The 23,338-nt window shown below is 39.0% G+C and overlaps 1 protein-coding gene across 7 annotated transcripts in view; it reads right to left on the reverse strand.

The window, feature by feature from the left end:
• Positions 1-23,338, reverse strand: part of TRDMT1 (tRNA aspartic acid methyltransferase 1) — a 77,875-nt gene that overhangs the window by 38,145 nt on the left and 16,392 nt on the right. For 2 of the 7 annotated variants that reach the window (XM_043564684.1, XM_043564685.1), the window contains exon 1: positions 23,139-23,228. The exons of the other annotated variants lie outside the window; for them this stretch is intronic. The gene's annotated coding sequence lies outside the window, so the exon portion shown is untranslated. Of the gene's footprint in view, positions 1-23,138; positions 23,229-23,338 lie in introns of those variants that run through there. 7 annotated transcript variants of the gene reach the window in all.

A 23,338-nucleotide genomic window follows, 5' to 3' on the forward strand; every position in this document is an offset into this window, starting at 1 on the left:
TAAATACAAGAGCTCATCAACCAGAAAGTAGACAGGAACCACTTGAGATCTGTGTACAGACCAGAGCTGGGGAAGTGGGACAAGAGAGAAAGGTGCCAAACTAATATTTAAAAAGGAGCACACTGAATTTACATGGAAAGAAAAATAAAGATGCGATGCCAGATAACAGGGCAATGTGGAGAAGAGGAGACAATGCATTCTGATTAGGACCTTGAGGACGGAAATGAAGATGTTAAGAAAAAAGAAGAACGTGATAGTTTGTGCTCTCTGGCCTTTCTCCTATCGGTTTGTTTCTACTGTGGAAAAATAAACGTAATGGCTGCACTCTAATCACCATGTTAGTCCATGAAGAGAAGGGCCGCTTTCCAGGCTGATGAGGCAAAGAAGGAGAAGGAGCGGACGTCCTGAAGGACTTCACAGAGTCGCTGTAGCAGCCCTGGATTGCTACGTCTAGACATATTTTATGTGAGGAACAAATTTTGACCTTTTGGACACTATTATTTTGGATGTCTCTATTACGGACAGTTGAACCCAATCCTAACAGTTACCCCAGCTGTTCAGCCAGGGTGTGTGTGCACACGCGCGAGGAGAGGATTTCAGGTTCAGTTCCTAGTTAGACCGGATCAAGGTACCTGGGCAAACATTTACTGAGTCGTGTGTGCAAAACATTTTGTAGACCCACAGGGATGGATACACAAAGTGTATATTTATGGAGGTCAGGGGAGTCTTAAAATTAAAACATTGTTCTTCTCTGAAGTGCAAGAATCCCTCCTGTAATGTAAAGTTTTCCTTATGAAGGGGATTCCTACTAAGCAAATACTTTCTTCATTATTTTTTAATTTTTAGTACTGAAGTACAGCCGGGATACAATATTAGTTTCAGGTGGACCACACAGTGATTCGACAATCCTGTACATGACTCAGTGCTCACCATGGTAAGTGAAGTCACCATTGGTCACCAGTTAACACTATCTCTTCATTATTTGTTAAAAGTCACATCTATGTTTCCCTGAGAACAACTCTGAAGACTTGATTGAAGGAAATATAAAAAATTTAGAAAACTAATCAAAATCATACATTAAATAAACAACTTACGGACAGCATTCCTAGCAATACCAGCACCATGATATACCTCAAAATCTCAAAAGCAAAACCGCTGAAACTCTGCAACAGTCATAATCAACCTCATGTATTTTCTAACCTCAGTAATCTCTCACTGAATACTTGTGCACAGCAAGACTTCCTCAGATGAGTTATCGTAATACTGATTAGAAGGTGACACAATAGCTCCCACTAAGGAAGTTCTGGTTTCCTTTTGGAATGATGACTTGAGTGTTACTCAACAGCCTCTGTGGCTCTTGACATAAAACAAAGGTCAAACTAAAAATATTGATAATGATTACTAAAGAGGGGACACAATCATAATTTCTTTAATTTCTCAGGCTTTCATGCAACAGATCTTTTAATGATTATAAGTGTTCATAAGCCCTTTTTATAAAAGGTGCTTGGTATTTTTAAATGATTTCTTGTCCTAATATTAAGAAATGTCTCCTTCTGGGATGCCTGGGTGGCTCAGTCGGGTAAGCGACCGACTTCGGCTCAGGTCATGATCCTGCAGTTTGTGAGTTCGAGCCCCACGTCAGGCTCTGTGCTGACAGCTCAGAGCCTGGAGACTGCTTCGGATTCTATGTCTCCCCCTCTCTCTACCCCTCCCCTGCTCATGCTCTGTGTCTGTCTCCCAGTCTCTCAGTAATAAATAAACATTAAAACATTAAAAAAAGAAAAAAAAAAGAAATGTCTCCTTCCAATTGAAGTTTGATAACTTTTTAAAACTTGGGAAGCAATATCAGATTGCTTATTTTTACATTGTTTTTTTTTTAAAGAAAAATAAACCTCCATTTGCTTTTGCTTCTTATAGAAAGTCTATATTTTAGAAACTTTATTAAGGGAGATGGTCAGTGTTCAACGGACATGTTTATTTATAAGCTACACACATCAATACATGTAACACTTGATGTCAATTTTTAAAAAAACATGAAAGCTGCTCTTTTTTCTGAACTCCTATCAGTAAATTTACACTCATGGGGTTTCCCAGGATTCTTCCTAGGTTCTAAGGAAGTCATTCTACTGCTTCCAAGTTATCTGGTACTTCACCTCTGTCTACCCAATAAAATCCACACTTCTTAGTATGATCTCATGGTGAATTGCTGTCTAGCTTTCTCTCTTGACATTGTCCCTCAATCAACCACTTTCTTTCAACTCATACCCACCACACTCATACACATACACTTTTCCCCGGGTAATACCCAACTACTTATCATGCCCCAGAGGGGCCATAACTTCTCAATCCTAATGCTTCTGTACATAGTTTAAAAGCCTATCCTACCCTGCCCAAGGTCACCATCTTTCTGGTCCTAGATCATTTTTATTGGTCCCTCAGGACCCATTCAGCTCAGGCATGACTCCTCCAGGGGGCTTTCACTGTGCCCACCGGATTGAGGTGGGGGCCGGTCCCTCAGGCTGTCACTGCACTGGGTAGTTCACACGGTCAGCACATTTATCCCAGGACACCACCTCTCTCACTAGACTATGTGATCTGATAGAGCCCATGCCATGGCTCGTGCATCCCAGCCTGACTCACAGCACCCAGACATTTCTACAACTGGCACCCAATAGGCCTTCAGTAAACATCTGAATGAATAGTATGAAAGTGAGTGAATTTGATCTCTAACTTCAACTCCTGATTATTGTTGATTACCCTCTTCAGTGTCCTGTTCCTGGGAACAGGACTAGCTTAAAAGCCTTTAATAATCCTGTACCTAAGTGTTTATCGATGTCTGAAAGACCGTGTTTAAGTAGATTGTTTGACATTCGGGTAAAATTTTAACCTCGGAAACACAATGAAGTTTCCAGAATGGCCTACAAAATTCTATTCATTTTACAAATATGTTAAAGAATAGCACCAATAGGGCTAGCGTCAGGCAGTTATAACATTTGTTAGAGTACGTATCGTGTACTAGGCACACAAGATGAGTGGACACCTGTGTTGTGCTTTGCCAGCATCCAGTACCCTTTTTTCTGGCAATAGTCTCAGAGTTTCTTTTGGGGATCTCACCTCACTCACTTTCTTTCAAGTGGTTCAGATAGCCTCAACCCCTTCCCCTAGTTTCTCCGAAAGCACGTGTCAGATGGCTGAGCCAAGACTTCCAGAGTGGGTTCAGGAAGGGCAAACAAGACAAAATAAGCAAGTAGGCACAAGAAGAGAGAACACCTGACTTTTTTTCCCTTGGGCAACTAGGAAGAGATGCTTGCTCTTTCTTACTGAGTTTAACCATGGAAGGGAAGGATATTATGTGCAGCAGCAACTACAGCCTTCTGATGCAGTAACGGGAGCATGTATATAAAAATGCACCCACTCTAGACAGAACAAATTTGAGATAGATATACAGAGAAAGAAAACTGGCTCCTGGTAACATGATGCGAGCCCCTTTAAGCTGCATCCCAAACCAAGCCTATATTTGATCTCAGTCATTACATGAGTATTTGCATCTTTTATGTAAACCAGTTTGCATTGTTTTTTGTAACTTGGAAACAACAGTCCTAATAGGCATTTAAGAGAACACACACTGAAATATCACTTGTCGCTCTGAAGAAATGCATTTCAAATTCCAACTTGGCAAGCAGAACAACATGAACTTTACCAAAAGCCTTGTGAATGAGAAATTAATTAACCAAACAGAACCAAAATTAATTTACCAAACAGAAGCACATCTCTTCATCAAACACTCCTCAGGTGTCCTAAGTTGAGACAATAATCGCAGGAGTCCCATTTTGGGGGGCAAGGACTTCATTATAGGGTTACCTAACTACCTTACCCTTTACGTGTATTCTAAAGACAACAAATATGTAGAGAGCACCTGTAAGCTGTATCTCCAAGCTCTTTCAAGGAGCATATAATATTTTCAGTTGAACGGTCTTAACGATTCCTACAAAATTCAAGTTCTAAAAGTAAAAGCAGTCAAATAGAAATTTCAATTACAGGCAATTCAAAATAAAGAATTGTGTATGATCTATTAACATATAAAAGGATGCTGCACTTCACCAATAATGACAGAAATCCACATTAATCAGTTTTACTTATCAGATTTAGGAAAGGTCTTATAAAATGAACACTGTCCAGCGCAAGCAAGTGTTTGGAAATATGTGCCCCTCCTCTTGTTGACCGTAGTATTCATGGATTCAACTCTTCTATCACTAGTCCTAGTGATTCTACTTGTGACAATTTATGCTAAGAAATACTTGGACAATGTAAGTGTAAGACTGCATAGATGTATGAGAACAACCATATTAAAAATGATACCCATATATACTAATGTGGAGTGACAGAAATTTTTAAGGACAAAAAAGTTACTAAATAATCTTGTTCAGTAATAATTCAAGTTTTGTAAAGTGTATGTGTATGTACCCATATTAAGAAAAAAAAAACAGCAAATGTCAACAGGGGCTATCTCTTTTGGTACAGAGAATTGGGGGGTAATTTTTATTTCTTCCTTTAAACCTTTTTGGATTATTTGGTCTTTTTCTTAACAGTAAGAATAGAATGCTTTTGTAATCAGTGAAAAGCAAACAAACGTAAAACTATTTTTATCTTGGAACAAAAGAATTCAAAGCTTCTCTTGGTTGTGACCCTGAGAAATCACAAAAGGAAGGTATCAAGGACAGACCAAAAAGGTTTGGATACATTCTCAAAACATGTCCAACTGACTGTAAGACACCCCCCCCACACACACACACCAGTAATATAACTCAATGTATTATTTATCCCACAAACTCAACAACAGTCAAAAGAATAAAAAACAAGAATTAAACTACATTGCCATGGTTCTTTAGAGATTAACAAGTAAATAGCATATGGCCAAAAATGTAGAGTTGAAAGCTATCAATTTATATATTTAGAATTCAAAGGATATAAATCTAACTCTGTGTTCTCCATTTTCCCATGATATTTAAGCCTTCCTATTAATCTCTTAAAGGCATGAACATGTTTAAAAACATTTATGTAAATAGTTAAGAAATAAGCAATATAAAGCACATGCTATCCACCCTATTACAGGTTTAAATAACAAAGACTTTGTTTTCCATAAGTTTGCTTTGAATGAACAAACCTCTATGAATGTTTCATCACTATAAAAATGTAGAAAATTCTTTGTTGAGATTTTCTTACAATTTAAAAGATCATTTCTGATACACTCATGGAAGTCAATGAAGAAATGATGTATGCATTAGTACTCTGTGCCTAACCAACTATGAATGAAAAAAAGAGTTGTAAAACTATTATCATGTTATCAATCATAAAAATCCCAAAGATTAAACTAAAAACTCTTCTCTAAGAAAGTTAAAAATAAAAAAAATAAAAACTCCTCTCTAAATTTGTCCTGCTATTCCGAGCCCCTCTTTGCTTTATATAAAGTAGACCTTTCTTAGAGCTTATTCTTTTCATTATTGACTTCATAATGTTTTAAACCCTATCCTGAATTTCTGCTACAGGCATCTCTAAAAGGATTAAGTTTTACAATTTGGCACAGAATCAGAAAGTATAAATTAGCCCTAAGACCTCAGGGGAAAAAGCACTTCAATTATCTCATTCCTCATTTTCCTCTTCTGCATCTCCTCCTGACTATATATTTCTTTGCAAACCTTTTTCCATTAAGCCACGGGGTATTCAACAAATACTGGCTATCATTTTTTACTCAAAACTCTCATAGGCACACCCTACCGAGATCTTTTATTCAGAGCGTGTATGTATGTGTGTATTCACAAGTCCTCAGAAAGAAAGATTTTAGGATATGGACATCTACTTATCTAGCTCTTTCTCAGCTGTGTTTGAAGTTTAGCTCTACGATTTCCAACTATGTGACTTAGGCAAGTTACTTGACTTCATTAAGTCTCAGCATCTTTATCCATGAAAGTGAGAGAACAGAGGTAATAAAGTACCTATGTCATAGAGTTTTCTGAGGATTAAATTAGCTAACACCTATAAAGCTCTTATATTTGTGCTGGCCATGCAGTAAGTACTTAATAAATGTTTTCCACCATAACTATCAAGAGTTCAAAGATTTTTTTTTAAATAAGAATATGGAATATCAAATGCTAGAAAGGACTAAGTGTAAGGACCTCTCACTGCAGGTGTATCAATCGAGGATTCAGTGTTTGAGAGGGCAGTTTGGCAGTATGTATCTAAAGCCTTCAAAACTGCTTTGGCCTTAGCGATTTTATATCTGGGCACATATCCTAAGATGTGGTAGGCAGAACAGTGACCCCCCCAAAAATCCATCCCCATCCTAATCCATGAAACATATAAAAATGTTACCTTACATGGTAACAGGGACTTTTGCAGATATGATTAAAGATCTTAAAAAGAGGAGATCATCCTGGGTTATGCAGGTAGACCCAGCCAGATCACAAGAAGGATGGAGGAGGGTTAGAGTTAGAGGAGATGTGATGAAGGAAACAGAGGTCAGAGAGAAAAACTAGAAGATACTGTATTTGCAGCTTTGAAAATGGAGGATGAAGTCATGAGCCAAGAAATGCAGGTGACCTCTAGAAGCTGGAAAATACAAGGAAACACACTGTCCCCTTGAGCTTCCAGAAGGAAACAGCTTGGACAAAACCTTGATTTTAAGATGTTTGACCTCCAGCACTATAAGATAATCAGTTTGTGTTGCTTTAAGCCATTGTTTGTGGTGATGTGTTACACCAGCAATAGGAAACCAATATGTAAGGCAACAATAAACTAACATGAAAGATTTATATACAAAATAAATGCTATTTTATTTATAATAGCAAAAGATTATAAGCAACCTAAATGTCCAAAAATAGTTAATTGCTTTGAACAAGAACTTCCATAAAATGGAATATTACACAACCATTAAAAAACAAGTTGGCAAATATATTTAATGACAAGGAAGGAAAACTTCAAGATATTCTAAGTGAAAAAAGAAAGCTATAGTTTATTTTAATGTTCACGAACACATGTTGAATAAAGATCGAAAAGCTATAAATCATGCAGTGTTTATTACTGCATGAGCAAATTTTTATTTTTAAATTTTCTTCTTCATTTGTGTAGCATCAGTTTTCTCAGTAAACCATAATCTCTGGAGAAAAAGAATACAGCTGTCTTGTTAATGCTGTATCTCCATTGCACATCAGAGTAACTGACACAGAAACCACTTAAAAATTACATGCTGAATGAATGAATACATTTTCAGTGTTTCCTAATTCCATCCCCCCACCTCAAGACTTCTGGCACTCTGGCAGAGTTATGGTTCCCAAGTCCAAATAGTACACTCTCTTACTACAATGGAAGATAAGTCTTGGTGAATCCACTATAAATGCCACATTAATGTGTATAGTCATGGGTTTGGATTGGTTAAGTGGGGGATAGCTTAAAAGTGCAAATTATTCTTTTTTATTTAAAAAAAAATTTAATGTTTATTTATTTTTGAGAGAGAGAGTGAGACAGAGTGTGAGCAGGGGAGGGCCAGAGAGAGGGAGACACAGAATGGGAAGCAGGCTCTGAGCTGTCAGCACAGAGCCCCACGTGGGGCTCGAAGTCACGGACCGCGAGATCATGGCCTGAGCTGAAGTCGGACGCCCAACCAACTGAGCCACCCAGGCGCCCCAAAAGTACAAATTATTAAACGGTGAGACGAGGAACTATTTCCTAATTTTTAAACAAATGTATTATATAAACATAAAATGAACAATAAGTGTAAAAATATGTGTAAATATTCAACTTCACTAGTAATAAAAAATTAAAATAACAATTTTATGTAGTAAACTATATATAGTTTTAAATATTACATTGGCATATTTGTGGTCAAACACTATTAGATATAAACTGGTATATCCTTTTAAAATGCAAGCTGACAATAACATCAGTCTTTAAACTGTTCGTGCTCCATGACTTAAACACTCATTCAACATCTGCTATGCAACAGGCACCATCCCAGGTACCAAGGATACAACAGTGAACAAAACTGAATAAAACAAAAAATTTCTCACCCTCCTGGACTTACATTTTAGAAGGGGAGGCAGTCAATCTTTAAAATAGTATGGTAGGCAGAAATAAGTGTTGGGGGGGAGGGGAATTAAACAGGAAGGAGGACAGGGAGGCAGAGTAGAGAATGTAATTTTTTTTATTTTTTTAAAATATTTATTTATTTTTGAAGGAGAGAAAGACAGAGTGTGAGTGGGGGAGGGGCAGAGAGAGGGGGAGACACAGAATGTGAAACAGGCTCCAGGCTCTGAGCTGTCAGCACAGAGCCCGACACGAGGCTCGAACTCACAGACCGCGAGATCATGACCTGAGCCGAAGTCTGACGCTTAACCGACTGAGCCACCCCAGGCTCCTGAGAAAGTAATTTTTGACAGTGGCCAGGGAAGCCCTGAGTAGGTGACATTTGAATAAAGGCAAGGGACTAGTCATGTGTCTATCAAGGAGACAGCATTCCAGGCAGAAGGAACAGCACAGTGGCTCTGAAGCAGGAATGCTCTTGGTATGTTTAAGCATAGCAAGGAGCTCACTATCCCTACTCCACTCTCCAGGAGCTTACACGGAGAAGAGGACAGGGTACATCCTTATTGGCCTTTTCCTATGTCCAAACTCATGTACATTATACACACACACAAACACACACACACGCATTCTGTATATACACTATATATACAAATATACATTGCCCAAGTATAAGACAACTAGAATGAAAGTCAATACCCAGGGTCTGCAGGAGAATATCCAAAATTATGTGGATATGGCCATTTTTGTTATACAGATGATGACAAGACATAGCTGAAATATTCAAATGACTTCATTTTACATAATTTCTTAATTTAGTTATACAAATATATATATATATTTTTTTAATTTTTTTAACATTTATTTTTGAAAGAGAAAGTGACAGGTACAGACCGTGAGTGAGGGAGGAACCAAGAGAGAGGGAGACACAGAATTAGAAGCAGGCTCCAGGCTCTGAGCTGTCAGCAGAGAGACAGACGTTGGGCTCGAACCCACAAACCGTGAGATCATGACCAGAGCTGAAGTTGGACATTTAACCAACTGAGCCACCCAGGCACCCCTAGTTACACAAATATATTTTAAATAGCACTATCTCATTAGTCCATCTAGAAATATTGCTTTTTCCACTCAAATTTCATGCAATAATTTTATTCTACTTTCTCAGCTGCATCTTTGAAATCAGAGTCTTCATCATCAACAGTCACTTTTAAGTCATCTAACAGTTTTCAAGAGCACATCAACTTCCCTTCCGCGTTCCTTGAGATCTAGCACTTTTTGAGTTCACAAATGATGATGTCACTGGAAACTTTATACCAACCTCAAATACCCATTAACTACTTGTGATCTCCACAAAGTAACCCCCTACCGTATTACTCTGAAAAGTAATTTCCAGGTTTGTTTCCGATGATATCTAATCCATGTAACTGCAAGGTCATCCTCCTACACTTTATTTCTAAATCTTTTAATTCGTGGGTATGATTTTTCATCAATTCCATCAAGTGACTTCAATAAGCACCCAACAATGGTATGACATTTTTTCAGGCTAATGTAACTTATCTAAGCAACATTTTATTACTTTGCTCTTCAAAATACAGTAATTGAGGAATATGAAGATCCTTCATGAAAACTAAGATATAAGGCTATACTCTCTTTTCAAAGCCTAACATTTTGGGGGAAAATGAATATACTGTATCGAAGAATTTATGACAAATATGTCTATAAAGGCATATGTATACAGGTTTGAGTTTTGTTTTTTGGTTTGGTTTTAAATAATAGAATCACAAGCCCTTTGTTTTTTATAATCACAGGAGAAATGCAAAAGATAATCTCTTCAAAGAAGCAGAACTCTGGATTTTATGTTTCCCTTGGCAAATATAAAAATGCTAACCCATAAGACAGTCTAGTAAAATGATAGATTCACATATTTTCCCCCAAGCCATGGTTACCAACATTCTGACATTTCAAATTTAATAGCAAGGGACAGACAAATGGTCAGGATTAAGTCAAATCAACAGACTGCCATTAAGTTTAAATATTCAAAAACTATAATTTAAACAACTGACTCAGCAACAATAACCACAAGAGTCAATTGAAGCCACAAGAATAAAACGCTTCTGAAGAAGCAGAGAAACTCTGCTACTTTATTAGCATTTAAATGTCAGGGTTTTCAGGAAAAATGTAAGCAAGGCGAAACTACTTACTTAGTATGTCTAATTGGATCTATGAGAGTTCAAAGTCTAACTAGATTGTATTAACTAGAAGTCCTTCATATTCTGGGTTCTTCCTGGACCAAAATTCTCCTATAATTAAGGAACATGCCAAAGCCTATGAAGGTCATGTACATGCTAAAAGGCTCAGGCACTTGTTTCTTAAATTAAGTCTCACTCACTAAGGGATTATTAAATTCACTATTTTGTTTGAACAAAAACTTACTAATGGATGCTGAAGAACTATGACCAACTTTCTGATGGAGTTGTTTTACTTCAGTCCAAGGTTTTTTGCTCAGTTTGTGGCAATTTAAAATCCCAGAATGAAAAGAATTCATGGATAACAGTAAAAGCAACTATTGGTTCACATAAAATAATGGTATTTATAGTATTTTTTTTTAATCTCAACTATATTCTACCTACCCTGCAAAAATGAGATACAAGTCTTTTGCTTTTAGGCAGGGTGAGAGCCGACTGGCACTATTTCTGAAAAGCACTTTTTGGGGGATATTACTGGATGGTCTTCCATGGGCAAAGCAAAAGGCCAAAAGAAATCCTAAAAAGGCTCTCAACACCAACAAATACCAAATTCTACATGCAACCTTAATCTCCCTGTTCTATGATAATAATCCTTCTGTAATTACTTACAGATTTGCTGTCATGTATTAACCTCTTCTATTCAATCTTCCATACAAAGAGGTAATGTTTCTTGACATGAATAAAAGGATAAAAAAAAACACTTGAACTTCATTATTTTCACCATAACTCACTTTAACATATGATTAAAATTCTACAGTGAGTTAAAACCAAACACTTGTTCCCAATACACTTGACTCTTTGGAGAAAATTTCACATTTTATCATGTAGTACAAAAAAAAAAATTATCTATTAAAATGTCACATATAGTCATGAAAACCCTTCAGGATTCTACTTATTTGTCCACAGTCCAACACATACACACACACACACACACACACACACACACACACACACACACGCACATACTGGTTTATCTCCTACGTAATTCCTATTAACATCCTTCAAAATACTATCCATGGACCACACTTTGAGAAATGCTGACTTAGCTCATTCCCCCAAAGAAAAATGACCTTTGTGACTCAGACTTAATACCTAAATTTAAACTTACCACAGTACAATGATATCTACTTCAACCTATGCATATTTCATAGCAAACATGACCCTACTACATTTATTCACTTATTCATTCAACAAATAGGTATAAGCAATGTTCCAGACAAAGGCTATCTTATTATAAAATTTACATCCTTGTGAGGTGGGGGAAGACAAATCATAAACAAATAAGTATAGAATATGTCTAACAATGAAAGTACTATGGGGGCAGGGGAAAAAAAAACAAAACAGAGTAAGCCAGATAGTATAGAAGGGATTGGTTCTATTTTTATATAGGTTGGTTAGAGAATGTCTCAACAGCAAAAACCTGAAGGAGATGAAGGAGCAGGAAAATAGATATCTTGAACTTTCTAGAACACAGATGGGAGCATGCTTGTTTTGTAAGGGGAACAGCAAGGAGACCTGTATTATGGACTGAATATTTGTGCCCCTCTTCAAATTCTTATGTTGCAAGTCTATCTCCCAATGTGCTGGTATTACGGGATGGCGCCCCTGGGAAGTAATTAGAATCAGATGAAGTCATGAAGATGGGGCCCTCAAGAATAGGATAAGAACCCTTGTAACAGTCATGAGAGAGCTTACCTCCTCCCTCTGCTCTCAGCCATGTGAAGATACAAGGTAAAGTCGGCACTCTGAAACCTGGACAGGGCTCTCACCAGAATTCAACCACACTGCCACCCCGATCTTGAACTTCCCAGCCTCCAGAACTGTGGGAAATAAATTCTACTGTTTAGAAGCCACCCAGTCTGTGGTAGTCCTTTACAGTGGCACAAACTTACTAAGACAGCCAGCAAGTCTGGAATGAAGAAAGCAAGAGGGTAGCACAAGAAATGTGCTCAGAGACGGAAAGGGGCTGGCTCTAGACCAAGGAGGATTGAAGCTCTCATTGAGTGATAGGAGAAACCTCTCAAAGGTTTTAATCAGAGGAATGACTTGTCTAATGCATTTCTAAAGGATCACACTGACAGGGTGTTGAAAAAGAACTAGAGGAGACAGAGCAGAATCAAGGACAGCAGTAAAAAGGCTGTTGCAATAACCTTTTGTCCAGGTTTCCTAAAAAAGGACCCAAGGCGAAGCTTCGCAGCAGATGCTCTTTCTGGGAGGGAAAACCCCAAAGTAGCAAGAGTACAGGACAGTGAGGCAGGGAAGGGGGAAAAGGAAACAGAAGGCAGTGCATCACTACACCGGCCACAGCTTCACAGGAAAACCCAGCCAGCTGCTCTCTCGTGAAGGACTGGTAGGGCAGGCTGTGTGGACCACCACTCCCCACAGCTGCAGGGGGAAGGATGTATTGAAGGTGACAGGAGCCCTGCAGTAACAACACTCTTTGGTTTAAAGCAACACTTCCACATCCCCACATGTATCTGAGCAGGGAACACTGGTGGGGAGACAATGACAGAGGATGTACCTGCTGACTCCTTCACCATGTCTCTTCCTGATGAGAAGTCATCTCATGAGGCACGTATAGGGAAACACTCCTGTGGTTCTCCTTTACTCACACACTACTACTATATTCACAACACTTCTGACACTAGGTGGATATCCACAATTCACTTTGACACTAACCAGAGTTAGCCAAGGCCCCTTAAGAGCCCAGACCCACAAGACTTCCCCAACGTCAGACACCAAGGGCAAGGAGTAGGTCTCTAGGTTACCGATGACTCTGTCTTACTTGGCTACAAATCAAAGGTTCCCACAACCCCTTCCTTGGATTCCATCATTTGCTAGAACAGCTCAGAGAACTCACAGCGACACTTATGTCTGACAGCTGATTACATAATAAAGGATATGATAAAGGATACAGATGAACAGCCCGCTGAAGAGATACATAGGGCAATGTATGGAAGAGCCCGAAACACAGGAGTCCCTGTCTCCATGGAGTTGGGGTGCACCGCCATTATGGCACGTGGATGTGTTCACCAAGCCAGAAGCTCTTTGAACCCTATACTAGTAGGATTTTTATGAAGGCTTCATCACATATGCACGATCAACCATCAACTTCCTCTCTAGTCCCTCTCCTTCCCAGAGAATGGGAGTGAAGCCGAAAGTTCCATGCTAATTACCCTTAGTCTTCCCAGTGACCACCCCCCATCCTGACGCTACCCAGGAGCAGATCAAGAGCCGCCTCATTAGAACAAAAGACATTCCTACCACCTAGAAAATTCCAAGGGATTTAGGAGCTCTGTGTCAGGAACCAGGGTCAAAGACCACATATGAGAACAAAACATGCTCCTAGTGCTCTTATCACTCAGGAAATTATAAGGGTTTTAGGAGCTCTGTGCCAGGAACTGGGGGCAGAGACCAATATATAAGTATTTTCTATTGTGGCAGAGGCATGACTCTTCCTCTCCTCTCCACTTCCTCCAGGCAGCTGCTGGAGCAACATTTCAGTCTGGATACTGGGGGTGAAATGAGCATTCTGGAAGTGTTAGGGAACGAGGCAACAGCGGCAGAGTTGGGGAACAACACTGAATACGCAGCTCAGGGGCCAGGGGGCAGGTGGGGCCAAGTGAGTCTGGGGTGGCACGCAAATTAAGGTTGATAAAACTTAAAAATGAATCCAGAGATTATGGATGAGGTGGTAAAGGTGAGGCTAGAGAGGAAGGATGGAAGTATGAATAGAGTTTGAAGGGAGATCCCGTGGCATTTGCCGAGATGAGTAAAAGAGAACAAACAAAGATGGCCCCAAGGCATGGGTGTGGGCTCGAGAGAAAAGGAGACACCTGATATGAGGATGAGGAAGGCTGAATGAAGGGGGAAGGAGAAGCAGGAGTTCAGTTTTGTACACCTTTAGAAACAACAGAGATAATGGGACCATTACAAAACCTGGCCTTACAGAAAAATTGCAGAGAAGCTCACTTTAGAGCCAGTCAGTGTTGTCAGCATCATCAAAGGTAATGCACATTAGTCCCTGTGCATCGCCCTGGCACTTCTCAACTCACCAACCCACTGGACCTGGCACCTTCTCCCATGGCACCATCAGGGTCCTCCTGTTGCCCAGAAGGCATTTCCCAAGACGTGCTCCAAGGAACGTTATCTTACAGGATGCTAATAAGTGTGACCCCCTTCCCCACTTAGAAAAAAAAAAATGTTCCTTACTCAAATACGTATGGGAAGTGTGGATTTAAACCACACAGCACCCTTTTTGCAGGGCTTCTCAACACTTTTGGTCTATTAACGTGTCCTGAGACTTTCATGGGACAATATCGTATGAAGAGCTTCCTAAACTTATTTGACCATCAAGGCAAACTGATTAATACCTCTCAGAAGGCTACGACGTAGGATACCAGCCAGGAAATGGCAACTAACCCAAGAATACATTTTAGTCTTTATTTTACTTGGCTTTTAATATCAAATCACTCCTTAAAATCCTCTCCTCCGTTTATTTTCATGGCACAGTGTTCTTTCAGTCCTCCTTCTCGCTCTCTAATTCTTTCTGCTCAGTTTCGCTCTGTGAATACATCTTCTCTACCTGGCCACACGAAGTCGCTGCCCCCCAGCATTCCATCTTGTTGGTCCTCTTCCCTACGCTCAACACATACACAGAAACAAATCTTTATTTCTGGTCTCATCGACCCCTCGGGCCAAAATTGACAAGCAGCTGCCCATGTGGCATCTCCGTGGGTGGTACAGACAACTCAAAACTCTGTAAGTCTAAATTGGAACCTATTATTGCTCTCCCACCTTGACAATCCCATCTGATAAACTACCCACGTCATAAACCTAGGAAACTGACACTCAAATAACTACCAGGTTTTGTTGATATTTAGATCTTGTATATAATCTAAGTCATCGTCTCCATTTATTGGCTCTGCCTAAATTCGTGATCTCTGGACAATAATCTCCTCACTGGCCACCATGCCTCTCTGCTCCACTTGCCACCACTACCACATCATGGTCACCCAAAACAATTTCTGGAACACAAACGACAGTTTCATTAACTTACCTTTCATTTGCTAACCAGACCTAGGAGATAAAAATCCAAGCATCTTATCAGGTTGTATGGCGTTGCATGATTTGGTACCTCATAAAAATCTATTTTCTAATAGCATCTATATTGCAATGATATTTTAATATTTGTATGTCTCCACACAGACCACGCTATTTCACGTCTGCGTGTCTGTACAGGATGTTCCTTCTGTCCAGTATAACTTTTCCTTTCTTGACTATCTGAAAAACTCTATCTTCCAAAATCCTGCTTGGAAAAAATATCATAACAAAATGGAATAGCAAATCACCAATTATAAAAAAAGAATAAACCAATGGCAACATGAACACAGCACAAAACAAATACAAATAACAAGTATATGATAATGTTCGACTTCCTAAGTAGCAACAGCAGTATTAGTTATGACATATTATATACTAGGAACTATACCACCTCTATGTATACAGTTCTATCAAGTCCTCCTACCAAGCCTGTTAGGTTAGTTATTATCCCGATTTTATCAATGAGGTCATCCAATGCAATTAAGTAGGGAAAGCCAGCTACAAAACACTGTGGGAAGAAGAAAAGGTGCTAAGATTTACTCAGTACCTACACTGTATTTCCTACATCCGCTGTTCCATTTAACATCATTCACAACACCCTGTGAGAAGGTATTACTGCATCCGTCTCACAGAGAGTTCAGGCTCAGAAAGTCACACAACTTTCCAGGACTTACACAGCTCATACTTGGCAGTTCGGTCTGACTCCTAAATAATGGCATTCATTTTGTCACTCAGAGAAATATATGGAGTAGTTCCAAAAACATTGAATAGGAGGCCAGGAAAATGCACAAAGTAGATCCAGTGAGGAAACCTATTCCCTAGTGGATAAGGAAGCTTTCTAGAGAATCAAGAGGGTGAAACAGAATTTTCTGCTCTCTTCATTGCCCCTCTCTTTTACCTCTTCCTACATATTCATTCCATATTATCTTCTATAGCTATAAATAATTCTTTCTTTCGCTGATCTAGTCCTGCAGAATTCAAATCTAGTCTGAAAGCTCTTTGACAACTTCAAATGCTTAATAACCAGCTTTTTCTAAAGGCCATTTTTAACAACATGTAATAACTTTCTATAACTTTAGTATTTTTAGTAATAGCTGCCCGTATTTACTGAGCACTTACCACATTCCGAGCACTAGTGACACGCTTTGTGTTTATTAATGTATAATTTTCATACCTCCGCTTTGAGGTAAGTACTATAATTGTCCCCATTTGATAGAAAAGGAAACAGGCACGGAAAGTTTAGTTTTTGTCCAAGGTCACAAAGCTAGGAAGTACCAAGGCCTTCTGACAACAGAACCGTGTCCTGTCGACGAGGAGATGAAATGGTCTCTCCCTGAAACTGTCCCACACAAACACTGTCTGATGCTACTATCTCCCAGTGCCAAACACAGGAGGATTTAAGACCAAGCTGCTACAAAAACAAACCACCGTATTTCAAATTATGCGACGCTACCAAATAACTGTCAGAGACGGTTTAAGTATCAAATATTAAAAGGCTGAGAGAGCATTTGAAAAATAGAAAAACCATGACAGCTGAAGGATTCCTACTAGCATCTGGCATGTGAAGCGTACGTGTTCCTGCTCCTGATGTTTCTTCCACGTGAGCGCTTTCTGTCCATTTTAACCCCCTCCCCCATCCCAACCCTTCACCACTTCCATGGGAAGGAAGAGTGACCGCTCTAATCAATGGGCTAATTTGAGAAGAACCAACTGGGCCTGCTGGCTCGGCTCCACCCGTCTTCCTCTTGGGAATAAGCTACCCACAGGCAACATGTGCTCTGCCTGCTTCTCCAGCTGGGCCCAAAGGTGTGCTGCCTGATCGTCTGGCTGAATATTAGCTGACCCATCTGGCCCTCTCACTAAGCTACATCCTCCGACGCAGACTTCATCAGGAATAAAAAGCATACAAATTCTTATTTCCTGTTTGCCTTCCTCCTGTTTTATTTCTCTCTTTGTTCAGAATTACGAAGAGGGATACGGTTTATTGGGCCCCTAAAAGCCCCAGTAGGTAGGTCACAACACAAATTAAACCGGTCATCTATGTGTTAGGACAGGGTAAATGATCTGATCTGTGCAAAACAGTAATAAAGACTCTGTGGTGAAGTAAACGTTCATTTTCAACACATAAACGATAGGTACTTCTATCATCCAATGGAAAGTTAGGATTCTCCTCTGTTGAATATACAAAATCCATCCTACATATTTCATCTTTGTATTTCAAGTTTGGAAAAAACAATCTGATAACTTCTATAGATAATAGAGAACCGATGATACATATTTTCAAACGGGACAAATTTTTACGTCACTTCACTTTAAATCTGGTAAGAAGTCATAAGAGTAACTATGGGGAAATAGGCCAAAAAAGAGGACATTTTTACAATCCCAAAGACAATAAAAGAGAAAAAAAATTAAGCGGCTCAAATTCTAGCCCCTTACAGCTACTGCTCCAGAAACATCCCCAGGTGACATTCAGACCTACATTTAATAATAATAAACTTGCCAGATTCAGTTTTAAGCACACCTAATTCTAAAGTGGTTTGGGAGAGTCCCAGGTTGGCATATAAGTCATTGAGAAATGAAGATAAAGAAATTCAGAAAATAACTAAAGACTGACAAATGGCTTAACATTTTAACAGAAAATATTAAGGCTGAGTAACTCCTACTAAATATGATTAAGTGTTATGTAACTAAAACTCAAAATCAACACCTTTAGAAATTATTTGGTAGAGCAGGCCTTTTTATTTTTAAGGATGTCTCAGTGGCTGACTCTCTCTCTCTCTCTCTCTCTCTCTCTCTCTATATATATATATATATGTAAGCTAAGTGTCCATGTGTTTATTGGTCATCTGTATATTTTCTTTGGAGAAATGTCTATTTATGGCTTTTGCCCATTTTGGAATTGGATTGTTTTTTATTCTGTTGTAGGGGTTCTTTATATATTCTGGATATTAATCCCTTATGACATATATCCCTTAATCCTTTATGATATATATATACATATATTTATGTATATATATCAGCTAGAGCTTTCCTTTATTCGACACTTTAAGCCACATTTTACTTTTTTCCTGATACCACATTTTATGAGAGAAACAAAATCTTATTAACAAATAAGATTTACATCTGCAGGTAAATCTTATTTACATCAGCAGCTTGCCTTGCAGGCCCCACCAACATATAACTCGCAAAACAACCTCTCCCACTGCTTTCTGAATGGAGGTATTTTCATTTCATTAGCCAAGACTTTATAGACTGTGTAGGCATAAATAATGTCAAAGCAGTAATAAGTGGACCCTATACAGTGCAACATATTTTAAATAATGTGAAAGATATTTGTTATACTTGTGGCCATCTAGAATCTCTGCCTGTGTCTTTTATGTTTGAAAATTTTACCATACTTTGAGTCCCTTCTTTCCAAAACAGAACCCAGAACTCACTCTCCCAGCTTTCTTTGCTGGCAATGGGATCTAATGTGCACCAATCAACTGCATCCATATACAGCTTTAATTCAGAAGTAGCAATGTGAGGAGGCAAATGAAAAAAATCCATCGTTTTGGTGACAGAGATGGTAGAAGCATCCACCCTTCAGGGGAAAACAGTGATGACACTTCTCACACGTGGCCCCCAGCAGTATTGGGGAAAGCGGTGATGTCAGTATGAAGCTGTGTAGGAGCAAAGCCCAGAATGTTGTTTGAGAAGTGCTCCTATTCACCTAACCTCTTTGCTGGGTGTTATGTAGATTCTGTGAGCTTCCAAATGTGTGTGTGTGTGTGTGTGTGTGTGTGTGTGTGTGTGTGTGTGTTTGCTTATGTTAGCTAGAGAATAGATTATGTGGTTTGTAATGAAGAGTTCTGTATTATATAAAAATTTGGGCTAAAAAAACCATGCTTTTATCAACATAATGGTAGAATGATTACCAACTCAATAATAAACTCAACAGCCAACCACAGACAACCTGTCACAAGTGTAGGACTGTGCTAGAAGCTATACAGGAACAAAAAGAAATACCAGAAGATATGGAGTAGGTAAACACATGGACATGCAGATAAAAAATAAAGTTAAATGAAACTCAGAAGATAAAGAAGTATCTACATAGTGACTGCAACAATATAAGAGCACATTGCATTTCCTTCTTAAGATGAAAATTTCAATTGAGGTATTAAAATGTCCATTGGTTTTCACACAAAACTATCATGCTGCCCAAGCAATTAAATTTATCTTTTAAAATTCAGTTATGTGGAAGCAAGTATCTGCAAATCATATAAGTCATAAGGGATTAATATCCAGAATATATAAAGAACCCCTACAACAGAATAAAAAACAATCCAATTCCAAAATGGGCAAAAGCCATAAATAGACATTTCTCCAAAGAAAATACACAGATGACCAATAAACACATGGACACTTAACTTTAGTTGTTAGAACAATCAAAATCAAAACCAGACTAGAATATCACTTCACACCCTTTAGGATAACTATTACCAAAAAAAATAAATTAATTAAAAAAAAAATATATATATATATATACACACACACATACCCATACACACACACACACAAATATATTGGAATAAGGAATCATTTTGATAGATGGAGAAATTGGAACCCCCCCACACACATTGCTAGTACAAATATAATGTGCAGCCACTGTGGAATAGTTTGGCAGTTATTCAAAAAGTTAAACATAGAATTATCATATGCTCCAGCAATTCCACTCCTGGGTATATATTCAAAAGAACTGAAAGCAGGGAATCAGATACGTTGAAACCAATACCCATAGCAGTATTATTCACAAGAGCCAACAGGCGGAAACAACCAAGACCATCAACAGAGAAATGGATAAACAAAATGTGGTATATGCATATAATGGAAAACTATTCGGCCATAAAAAGGAATTGAAGCACTTCTATGTTACAAGATGGATGAACCTTGAAAATATACTAAGTGAATCAGATACAAAAAGGAAGAGATGATGGGGAGTCCTTGTTTAGAGGGTACAGAGTTTCTGTTTGGGATGATGAAAAAGTTCTGGAAAGGATGGTGTTGATGTTTGCACAACACTGTGAATTTAGTTAATGCCACTGAAGTGTACACTTAAAAATGGTTAAAATGGTACCTTTTATGTTATGTGTATTTTACCACAATAAAAAAAATGTTTCGATCATAAACCTTATCTAGAAATCTGAAGTTATTATTCCTCTTGTGCTTATTATTATATAAACTGTAGATTCAAGTAGTGGATTTAAACATAAAAATGGCAGCACAGCATGGTTAAGAGGTCAGGTGCAGAAACCTGGGTTACAATACTGGCTTTACCACTAACTAGTTTATTAAATCATTAACATAGAGCCTGACATGTAAAAGGTCCTTAATAAATACTGCAGTTAGCGCTCTTACCTTTGGTCTTTCTTACTGTATAAAAACCACATGGGAAACAGCAATGCATTTTATTACAAAAAAAATTTTAAACTTTGGTGCATCAAACAAATGAACACCGGAATACAAACATGTGGGGAAAATATTTGCATCAGATATGATTAAGAGTCAATACTCCTTATAGGTAGGCCTGAAACCAAAAGGTGAGAGTCCATCAAGGTGGAGACACAGCAGGAAGGCTACTTTGAATCACAGGGTCAGCCACGGAAGGCTACTCTGAAGGGGCCACATGTGAACTAAGGCATGAGACATGAAATGCAGCTGCAGCGGAAAAGTCTGGGATTAGAGCACTCTGGATAGAGACGACAGCAAAAACAAAGGCCAGAACATAACAGGAACCTGGAGGGTTTGAGGAGCCCAGAGAAGGACCAGTGAGTCTGGATATGAGAAGGAGGAGGACAGTGGCACATAAGGTTGAAGAGGCAGACAGAAGCCAGATCTCCAAAGCAGAGGAGAAGACAGGGCTGTGATTCTAACCTCAAAGGGAAGCCACTTAAGCAGGGAAGTGACATGATCTGATTTACTGTGCAAAAGATCATTCTCTTTTGTGGAGAAAGGGTGGAGTGGGGAAGAAAAGTAGAAGCAGGGGAGCAATTGGGAAACTATTTTAATAAAGCTTACATTCAGGATGGTAGCAGTGGTAACAGAAATATGTGTACAAATTCAGGTTGCACTGGTTAATAGGAGAAAATATACTTATATTTCACTGAACAAAAAAAATGCAAGTTAAAATTATACAATTTCTCCTATCAAATTAGCAAAGGTTAAAAAATGGATATTACAATTCCTAATGAATATGTAGTTCAGGGAGGCACTTAATTGGCTGTATTATCTATCAAAAAACCTTAAAAAAGATTCTCACAATTTTGCTTTGTTAAGTGGCACACAGTCTCTTATTGTTAAACAAATTAATTTCACTTTTGGAAAAAACGGTTAAAGAGAAAATTAGAATTTATGCCCAAGGATGTAACTGTAGCACATTTATACTTGCAAAAAATTAGGGGATAATCTTATGTTCAACCCTTGAAGAGTAGTTGAGTTACAGTTTATGATAAAGTACAAAACAAGCTTTAAAATTATGTTCATTAAGGGTTTTCAAAACAAGGGGGAAAATGCTGACATTATAAAATCTTACAAAATTAACTAAGAGAATAGATAGTTCTAGAATTTTCTCTTTTTTGAAACTTTATTCATTCATTCGTGTTAAGTGATCTCTACACCCAACATGAGGCTGGAACCCACAACCCTGAGATCAAAAGCCCTGTGCTCCTCTGACTGAGCTAGCCAAGCACCCCTAGAATTTTCTTTTGTTTTCAAGCTAGTAAATTTTGATAAGAGAAGTGAACATAGAGAGCCAGAAAATAATTGTAAGTAATAAAAATTTAATAATCACTGACCTCATCTACAACCAAATATATATGCTCAGAAAACTGATCATGCTCAACTCATTATATATTCTCTGTATCTTACAGTAGTCTTTTCTTACCCTCGAAACTAAAAAAAGGAAGCAGGCAAGTTTCAGTTTTGTGGTTGTCTTAGTAATTTAAGAATAAACACGCATGCTCCAAGTCTATTTGTCACGCTGTTTCTCCAGTGCCTCGACAGTACCTGGCACAGTACAGGAGCTCAAGAATTATTTTTGAGCAAACGTCACCAAAAAACGAAACCTTTCAGCTCCAACTTATCACTAAAGAAATTTAAAATCTCAAAATCGAAGACGTACATAAAAGAGAGGTACTAATAATTTATAATGCTTTGAGTGGCTACAATGTACTACGCACTATTATTAAACATTTCACTCGCCTCATCTCTAATCCTCACAAGCCTTCTCTGAAAATAGATTATTTTTCACATTTTAAAACCAGGAAACATGTTCAAAAATGTGAAGGACCTAGCCCAAGGTCACAACGAAGTTTCAACTCCGCTCTCCTGGCGCCAAAGTATCTAGACAAGACCAGCTGTTTCTTTTCAAAGGCCAGAAAGGAGCAGGTTTTGACTCAATGCCTTCTCTCCACAGTGTATTTAGGCTTCCCTAACTTCGACCTTGAACTGCAGCTATCCCTTCGAAAGTCCATCCCCTCACCGGCCAAGACCCCCAGCGACCTCCCCTCCCTCGTCTCCACTTCGTCCAGGGCAAAAGCAGCAGGTGTCCACGCCTCTAGGTGGCAGCCACACTTAGAATTGGGGACCCGCACCAGGCAGGGGCTCGCCTCTCCCCCCTTCGCGGGTACCATTTTAGTTTGAGTTTCTAGCCTGGCCTTGCGGATGAGCACTCACAAACGGAGTCCTCTGAGACGTGGGGCCAGCCCTTCAGGCATCGCTCGGGGCGGGAGGAAAGGAGTCTCCGCCCGCAGCGCCGGGCGGGGACTGCGCGCTGGGGCGGTTTCCAAGACAACCGAGCGCCCCCTCCCCCTCCATTCTCCGCCCCCAGCGTCTCGCCGCTTCGCCCCTCCCCCGCACCCCGGCTGTGAGCAGCG

The sequence above is a fragment of the Prionailurus bengalensis genome, chromosome B4 (assembly GCF_016509475.1).
Source record: "Prionailurus bengalensis isolate Pbe53 chromosome B4, Fcat_Pben_1.1_paternal_pri, whole genome shotgun sequence".
Taxonomy (NCBI): Eukaryota; Metazoa; Chordata; class Mammalia; order Carnivora; family Felidae; genus Prionailurus; species Prionailurus bengalensis.